This window comes from Pelobates fuscus, chromosome 6 (assembly GCF_036172605.1).
Source record: "Pelobates fuscus isolate aPelFus1 chromosome 6, aPelFus1.pri, whole genome shotgun sequence".
Lineage (NCBI taxonomy): Eukaryota > Metazoa > Chordata > Amphibia > Anura > Pelobatidae > Pelobates > Pelobates fuscus.
The window spans coordinates 58653264-58662551 of NC_086322.1; the positions used below are offsets into that span (position 1 = coordinate 58653264).

The 9288-nt window shown below is 44.4% G+C and overlaps 1 protein-coding gene across 1 annotated transcript in view; it reads right to left on the reverse strand.

Annotated features, from left to right (window-relative positions):
- The window catches only part of KIAA0232 (KIAA0232 ortholog), a 28858-nt gene extending 24350 nt beyond the window's left edge, over nucleotides 1–4508 (reverse strand). Inside the window, exon 1 of the mRNA XM_063457746.1 lies at nucleotides 4376–4508. The gene's annotated coding sequence lies outside the window, so the exon portion shown is untranslated. The remainder of the gene's footprint in view (nucleotides 1–4375) is intronic.
- Nucleotides 4509–9288: the final 4780 nt, after the last annotated feature.

Here is a 9288-nt window from a genome sequence, read left to right on the forward strand (position 1 = left end):
GATTTGCATGATTTTTGAGTGTGTTCATATTTCAAGTATGCTGATTATTAATATGTGTTTTTTTTATTAATATTGAATGCATAGTTTTGGAGTTATAGAAATGTATGAAAATGTACCGTATATACTAGAGTTTTTCAGCACATACTCGAGTCAATAGTCTGTATTATGGCAAATTGCATTGCCATAATACAGACAGGGGCTGTGGGGGCTGTCAGAGCTGTAACTTACCTCTCCTGCAGCTCCTGTCAGCTCCCTCCTCCTCCGCGCCGTCCGTTCAGCACCTCGGTCAGCTCCCAGTGTAAATCTCGCGAGAGCCGCGGCTCTCGCGAGACTTACAGTGGGAGCTGACAGAAGAGCTGACCGGACGGCGCGGAGGAGAAGGGAGCTGACAGGAGAGGTAAGTTACAGCTCTGACAGCCCCCCTCTCCCCCCCACTGAACTACCAATGCCACTGGACCACCAGGGAGTAAGAGCCCCCCCCCCCTCCCTGGCCAGCTAGCAAGCAGGGAGGGGGGACGAAAAAATAAATAAATTAATAATAATAATAAAATAATAATATAACAATCAAAATGTCCACCCGCACTCATACACACACACCGCACTCATTATATACACACACTGTAAATAAATATTCAATTAATATAATTTTTTTAGGATCTAATTTTATTTAGAAATTTACCAGTAGCTGCTGCATTTCCCACCCTAGTCTTATACTCGAGTCAATAAGTTTTCCCAGTTTTTTTAGGTAAAATTAGGGGCCTCTGCTTATATTCGGGTCGGCTTATACTCGAGTATATACGGTATGTTTAAACTATATGTTATAATTGGGTTACCTCTCAGGCTAAGGGGAGGGAATCTGTGGGAGGTAACCATTGTGTGATTGGGTAATGTTTAATTGGATGTGGGCGTCTCCCTTGCAGGGGAGAATTGCATAAAAGCAGAGTGTGTGTAATTAAACTAGAGTTCTTCTTCACCCTCAATCTAGAGTCCTGTCTCTTATTGGGGGAATTGCTTTTTCACTACAAGGGATTGCTATGCTCTGCATGCTCCCTTGGATAATCACTTCTAAGCTCTTGTAAGAGCTTGCACCTGCTTCACTCTCTTGGAGGAGAGGTTCACCCACTGGAACCTGGAGCCTTGTCGTAGGTCCAGGGTGGGTAGGAGAAGGTGAGACCGCAACCAAGCTGCGGCGGTTCATGGGGTCTATGGTGGTTGTGGTGTCTGCGGAGCGCTTGGAGCCCTCTATATGCGCTAGGAGCATCCTTCAACGGAGGTACACAGTCGGGGTGCCAGGTGATCCGTTACAGTATACATCTACTCATCTCCCACTGTTACTAAAAATGCAGTGTTACCAACTTATCTCTGCAATCACTGTATCTGAAACCAATTCTTGTATTCTATGGATTTTAAATATAAAGTATAGTCTTGAAAAAGTTGATGTTTCTCAGTATTCAATGCACCAGATACACGCAGTGACATAAGACAGTTGGTTCAGGATTTGAATGGATGTTTAAGCTGAAAGCAAACACACAACTGTAAACTAGATTATACATACACACGTTCAGACTATTGTTTTTTTTTATTCCCAACCATTTTTAAAAATATATGTCAATGCCTTTTAAAAACCATTCAGTATATGTGGCAGTACTAGCCATGTATAAAGCATTCAAATGCTAGTATGTAACAATAAAACATAAGCACAAGTTTTACACAGCATGACTGCTTTACACAGCACCCCCCTAACCAGCACTTTAACATCTTCAATTTCACACAATGTGCACCCCAATCACTACATGCACATCACCCTTTCCTGCACCTCCTTTCTTTGGAGCAGCAGTTCACCTCACATGAACCCAGCATGCCTGAAAAAATAAAAATGTCTGCTCACAGAGCAGCCCCTCCCCCACCAACATCGGGAATGGGAGGAGAGGGTTGATTTCAGGCTAATGACTGCCCGTAGGAGGACATGAGATGCCAGTCTTTCACTGCACATCTAACCAAGCATCAAGGGATGGTCCCTGCAATCCTCCCCATCTAATACACCCAGGCCGCTTGCATCAGCCTCCCTGGCTATACAGATCACATGATGGAGCCATCACTTCTCCTACTCCACCCCCCATCCAGCCAAACAAGGGCTACAGACACCAAGGGGGAGTAGCAGGGATGACATTAACTGGCTGCGAGAGAGAAGAGTGCCCTGCATTGGTTAACCCGGGAAATAACAATACAACATGTAAAAACCACTATCATTCCCTTGATAGGGGCTTGAAGGACATTAACACTGCAAGACATAAAACAAAATAAGCCGATATTGTATACAATGATACGGTTTCTAATTAAGCTATTTTGGCCTAAAAAATTTAAAATCCGCCACTTTTAATGGGTAACACCAAAACATGGAAACATCAAAACATTAAAATGAAACTTCAATCAACCCCAAAAGACGTGGAGGAAATACATGTAAACATACATCAATGGGATATGTGTGATATATGGTGCCAACATATACTGCAGCGCTGTACAACTGGAAAGAAAAACAAACAACAAAAAAACCTAATGGCAACAAACCACCTGAGAGCAAGACATCGGTCGGCTGTCTAGTGCATGACTACAATACCCATCATCCAAATCACGCCATGTAATCAAGTGAAGAATTGGACTACCATTCCCATCACACAAATCTACCTCGGCTGGCAGTGCCATGCATCAACTACCCCCCCCCCCGGCTGGCAGTGCCATCCATCAACTACCCCCCCCCCCCCGGCTGGCAGTGCCATGCATCAACTACCCCCCCCCGGCTGGCAGTGCCATGCATCAACTACCCCCCCCCGGCTGGCAGTGCCATGCATCAACTACCCCCCCCCGGCTGGCAGTGCCATGCATCAACTATCCCCCCCCCGGCTGGCAGTGCAATGCATCAACTACCCCCCCCCGGCTGGCAGTGCAATGCATCAACTACCCCCCCCCGGCTGGCAGTGCAATGCATCAACTACCCCCCCCCCCCCGGCTGGCAGTGCAATGCATCAACTACCCCCCCCCCGGCTGGCAGTGCAATGCATCAACTACCCCCCCCCCTGCTGGCAGTGCAATGCATCAACTACCCCCCCCCCTGCTGGCAGTGCAATGCATCAACTACCCCCCCCCCTGCTGGCAGTGCAATGCATCAACTACCCCCCCCCCTGCTGGCAGTGCAATGCATCAACTACCCCCCCCCCTGCTGGCAGTGCAATGCATCAACTACCCCCCCCCCTGCTGGCAGTGCAATGCATCAACTACCCCCCCCCTGCTGGCAGTGCAATGCATCAACTACCCCCCCCTGCTGGCAGTGCAATGCATCAACTACCCCCCCCTGCTGGCAGTGCAATGCATCAACTACCCCCCCCCGGCTGGCAGTGCCATGCATCAACTACCCCCCCCCCGGCTGGCAGTGCCATGCATCAACTACCCCCCCCGGCTGGCAGTGCCATGCATCAACTACCCCCCCCGGCTGGCAGTGCCATGCATCAACTACCCCCCCCGGCTGGCAGTGCGTCAACTACCCCCCCCCCCCCGGCTGGCAGTGCATCAACTACCCCCCCCCCCCCCGGCTGGCAGTGCATCAACTACCCCCCCCCCCCCCGGCTGGCAGTGCATCAACTACCCCCCCCCCCCCCCGGCTGGCAGTGCATCAACTACCCCCCCCCCCCCCGGCTGGCAGTGCATCAACTACCCCCCCCCCCCCCCCCCGGCTGGCAGTGCATCAACTACCCCCCCCCCCCCCCGGCTGGCAGTGCATCAACTACCCCCCCCCCCGGCTGGCAGTGCAGTGCATCAACTACCCCCCCCGTCTGGCAGTGCCATGCATCAACGACCCCCCCCCCCGGCTGGCAGTGCCATGTTATAACTACTCTAGCGGGCAGTGCCAGGCTCCCGGATCCCCCGTGTTTGCCGGGTGCCTCACTCCCTCCGGCTGGCGGTTAGCTGCCGGCAGTCCGTAGCTTTGACTCCCCGCACGGAGCCCGTCTCCCTCCCGGGTTAATGAATGGGGGTTCCTTCCCACAGTATTCGCTTTTCATGCTCTGCCCTGCAGCACGGATAGCCATTAACACGGGCTCTCCACAGCCACCTCATAAACAAGGTCACATACCCCCAGCCCGGGGCAGCTCCCCAGCGAGCAGGGCCGGGTAATACGGGTGTAATTCGGGTCTCTGAGGGCAAACACGGGACTAGCGGGTAATGGCCGGCCCTGGAGCGGTCAATACGGGGTGCGTCAGTTGGTGCCGCGGTAGGCAGAGGCCCAGCGGCGGCCGCCATGTTGCGAGAGGCCCGGTGTAATGCTCGGGGGGCCCCAGGCGGGGAAGCAGAGATACGGCAAAGAAAATCTGATTTGTCTTACCTGCCGAGAAGGACTGCTGGGGGCGAGAAATTCCTCCCCCCGCTGTATGACGGCTGGAGAGCAGCTGGGCTCCGTCCGGCCTCTCCCGCACGGCTTCCTCCTCACACTGCAGCCCACCTCGGCGATGACGGCTTGAGACTACCACCTCCCTTCCCCCAGGACACGCCCTCGGCACCTGACGTCACGGACCCTTACTGCGCGGGCGCCCGAACTGAAAGGAATTACAAGGCAGAGAGAGGCGGGAACTGACGGCAAAGGCGGTTGGAGGACGCGCGCGCGCATGGAACGTGAGGCCCTTCCCTCCCTTCTCACCAATCCGCTCGCAGCGCTACCTGCTCTCGCGCTTCCCTCCAGCTCCCGCCCCTCCCCCGGTTTCCCAGGGCAACAAGACGCAGCGCTCAGAGTGAAAGGCAAAAGGTGTGGGGAGGGGTAGGGGGGACAGGAGATCAGTCCGCCTGTCACGTAGTCACTCCCCCGCCCCCCTCTCCTGCTGCTCCTCTTCAGGACTCCTGAAGAAAGGGGGTGGGGAGGGGGTTTCGTGTGTGTGTGACAAAGATAATAAATATAAAGATAATAAATTGACCCTTAAATATAGAGATAAACATGAAGCCAAACATTTAAGCGTCCTATTTAAAATACATATTTACACAGACCACAGTGGTTGATCATTCACCTCCACACAGTTATACAATTAGGGAGTTTCTGCCAGTGTCCTTAAAAATAAAAAAATAAAAATGTGAATATAGGTCACTGTACTTGGATTTCTTAAAAAAAAAAAAAAAAAAATTAAAGTAATTTAATTTTAGTTGCTATTTTTTTCATATTATTGATTTATTCACAAAAACTGAAAACTTATATGAATTGCACCTACTTAACGAAAACCAAACAGTTATTTTTATTGGAAAAAATAAAGAAAAGAGGCTGTGCCACACAAAATAAATATAATAGGATAACAATAGTATATCCCAATAAAGAGTCTTAAAGGTACACTATAGTCACCTGAACAACTTTAGCTTAATGAAGCAGTTTTGGTGTATATAGAACATGCCCCTGCAGCCTCACTGCTCAATCCTCAATCCTCAAGCCATTAACCCCTTCAGGACCGGCCTGTTTTTGCGATGTTTGTACGTTAAGGACCAGAGCAGTTTTAACACTTTTGTGGTGTTTGTGTTTAGCTGTAATTTTCCGCTCTCTCATTTACGGTTCCCATACAAGTTATATATTGTTTTTTTCAAGACAAGAAGGGCTTTCTTTACATACCAGTATTTATATTATGTCATATATTGTATTTAAAAAAAATAATGAAATATGGTGAAAAATAAAAAAAAAAACATGTTTTTGGACTTTTACTTGAAAAATCTTTTACTTATCTACAAAAGCTAATGAAAAAAACTGCTAAATAGATTCAAAATTTTGTCCCGAGTTTAAAAACACCCAGTGTTTACATGCTTTATTGCTTTTTTTTGCAAGTTATAGGCCTATAAATACAAGTAGGAAATTGCTGTTTCAATATATATATATTTTAAATGTATCAATAGTGACATTGTTACACCGTTATCTGTCATAAATCCCCGAAACACACCTAACATGTACATATTTTTTAAAGTAGACAACCCAGGGTATTTAAAATGGGGTATGTCCAGTCTTTTTTAGTAGCCACCTAGTCACAAACACTGGCCAAAGTTAGCATTTATATTTGTTTGTGTGTTAAAAATGCAAAAACCGCTAACTTTGGCCGGTGTTTGTGACTAAGTGGCTACTAAAAAAGGCTGAACATACCCCATTTGCAATACCTTGGGTTGTCTTCTTTTGTAAATGGTATGCCATCATGGGGCTAATTCTCATTCCTTGGCTACCATACGCTGTCAAAGGCAACCTAACCAATCTGACAAATTTCAATAAAAAAAAAAAAAGTAAAATCAAGCCTTATATTTGACCCTGTAACTTTCACAAACACTATAAAACCTCTACATGTGGGGTACTGTTATACTCAGGAGACTTCGCTGAACACAAATATTAGTGTATCAGAACAGTAAAATATATCACAGCAATAATATCCTCAGTGAAAGAGCTGTTTGTGTGTGAAAAATGCAAAAAACTTCACTTTCACTGACAATATCATCGCTGTGATATGTTTTACTGTTTTGAAACACTAATATTTGTGTTCAGCGAAGTCTCCCGAGTAAAACAGTACCCCCATGTACAGGATTTAGGGTGTCATAGAAAGTTACAGGGTTAAACACAGTGCTAGCAAATTAAATTATCTGGACTTTTGGCCTGGGTTGGCAGGCAGGTCCCTCAAATTGCAATCATTAAAATTACTTAATTAGGTAAAAATATTACATAAATATGCACGTAGAATTTTAATATATATACATATTTATATATTAGACGTCTACGTGTATATTTATGAAATTATTAATGTAATTTTGTATGTGGACATATGTATATTTCGTATTATTTTTATTTATTTATTTATACATAGATATATATATCATTACATTCTAAGTGTATTTTGATATAAATATATATATATCAATATCAAAATACTGTTAGAATAAAATTGAATATATATATATAATTTTTTTTTAATTATTAAAAATTATTTTTATTTTTTGTTATTTATTTTTATTAACATATTATTTGTATTTTATAATAATATATATATACCATATATATAGTTATTATATATATTGTATATATTCGTGTGTAATTTAAATATAAGTGTATTTTTATATTAATATACGTATATATAAATATAAAAATACACTTAGTGTGACATTATATATATGATACATATACATATATTATATATATATAGATATAATACATGTATATATATCATATATATATACACATATTATAATTTTTTTTACACTGATTGTTTTTTTTTTTTTACTTTATTTTATGATTTTACACTTGCAGGGAGACTGCCTGTCAGCACAGACAGTCCCCCTGCAGGCAGATACAAAGACCCCTATTGCGGTCATGTGATCGAGTGATCACATGGCCGCAGGGTCCTGATCTGCCGAGGGGGGACTGCCCGGGCAGACAGGCAGTCCCCCTGGACCGGGAGGAGCACTGATCGCCGCCGTGGGACCGACGGCGATCAGGTAAGTAGCCCAAAACCGTTATGACGGTTCAGGACCGTCAGCGGTCCAAACGCACGTTTTACCGCTGACGGTCCTGAACCGTCAGCGGTCCTGAAGGGGTTAAGGAGTTAAATCCCTTTGTTTATGAACCCTAGTCACACCTCCCTGCATGTGACTTGCACAGCCTTCCATAAACACTTCCTGTAAAGAGAGCCCTATTTAGGCTTTCTTTATTGCAAGTTCCGTTTAATTAAGATTTTCTTATCCCCTGCTATGTTAATAGCTTGCTAGACCCTGCAAGAGCCTCCTGTATGTGATTAAAGTTCAATTTAGAGATTGAGATACAATTATTTAAGGTAAATTACATCTGTTTGAAAGTGAAACCAGTTGTTTTTTTTCATGCAGGCTCTGTCAATCATAGCCAGGGGAGGTGTGGCTAGGGCTCCAGAAACAAAGTGATTTAACTCCTAAATGACAGTGCATTGAGCAGTGAAATTGCAGGGGAATGATCTATACACTAAAACTGCTTTATTTAGCTAAAGTAATTTAGGTGACTATAGTGTTGACAGTTCTTTCTTTAGATCAAATGGCCTTCCCCGGAAAGATCCAATAATATGCAAAGACAAAAGATAGAACCAAAATAGTGCAATATATCCAATGAGGTAAAATAGAAGATAAAAAGGAAGACAGTAGTGCACTCACATGAGTAAGAGCTATAGCTAGCTCTAGTATGGACAGTGCACAACAGTACAATCCCCGCTTATGGGATATGGTGCAGGTGTCTTGCTTCAAAGATATGTTCAACACTCAAAGAGAATAAAATAGAGACAACCAATAGTGCTCTCTGAATAAAACAATGGTGTTAGGATATATATAAAAAGGTACTCACAAGGGTGGGGCAGACAAACTGTGGTTTGATCCCCACCTAGGATTACTTGGAGTCCACAACGATAAAAATGCCAGGTAAAAGACAAAAAATATTATAGAGTGTATAAAAGATGATTGGCACAAATAAAAGTAACCAAAAGATCTTTAATGAGTAAAATACACAATATAAAATCTACAAACGCGTTTCGCCAAAAAAGGCTTTCTCAATATGGAATTATTATTATGCTAAAATTACCAATCTCAATGAAGTAATCTGGGCACAGTGATCCTGTCCTTTAAGTTTTTTTAGAAAGTTCACAGGAAAGTATTAAATGCAATGCGTGTACGGTGCCTGATGCGCATGCGCAGCAGTTCCCCATTAGATTAGACCGTCTGAATGGAGGACATACCTCCTGTATGACATTGCAGGAGGCAAAGATGTAAGCAGCATCGAGGGAGCTTTGGCATTAGGAAAATTTAGGTAAATCTTTTATTTTATTAATTTCGAGAGGTGCTTCCTGGCCTTTTTCCGGAGTTTTACTCCGTGAAATGATGATGGACGTCCTCGCACTTTGCATGAAGACGTCCAGCGACTTCTAAAACCCCATAGGAAAGCATTATGGTGAAGGCCAAATGCATACGTGGTGCTTACCACACATGGCATTAGGTCCCCCCATCTGCAGGGGTTAAGCCTTATTCAGCGCTGGGGGACTTCAAAGCTGGAATCGGGTAATGTGAAAAAAAAAAGGCTTATTTAACCCTTTTCTTGCCACTAGGAGGGGCAGAGAGACCCTTTAGTGTTATGATTTGCAAAGTTATGTCAAAAGAGCTGATCTGGAAACAGAGATTAAATTATAATAACAAAATACAGTGTTAATCATAGATAATGTAACTTGTCCAAAACTACAATTGTTAGGCCAAGAAGTTGCACAACTATTAATTTTGCCCATGACT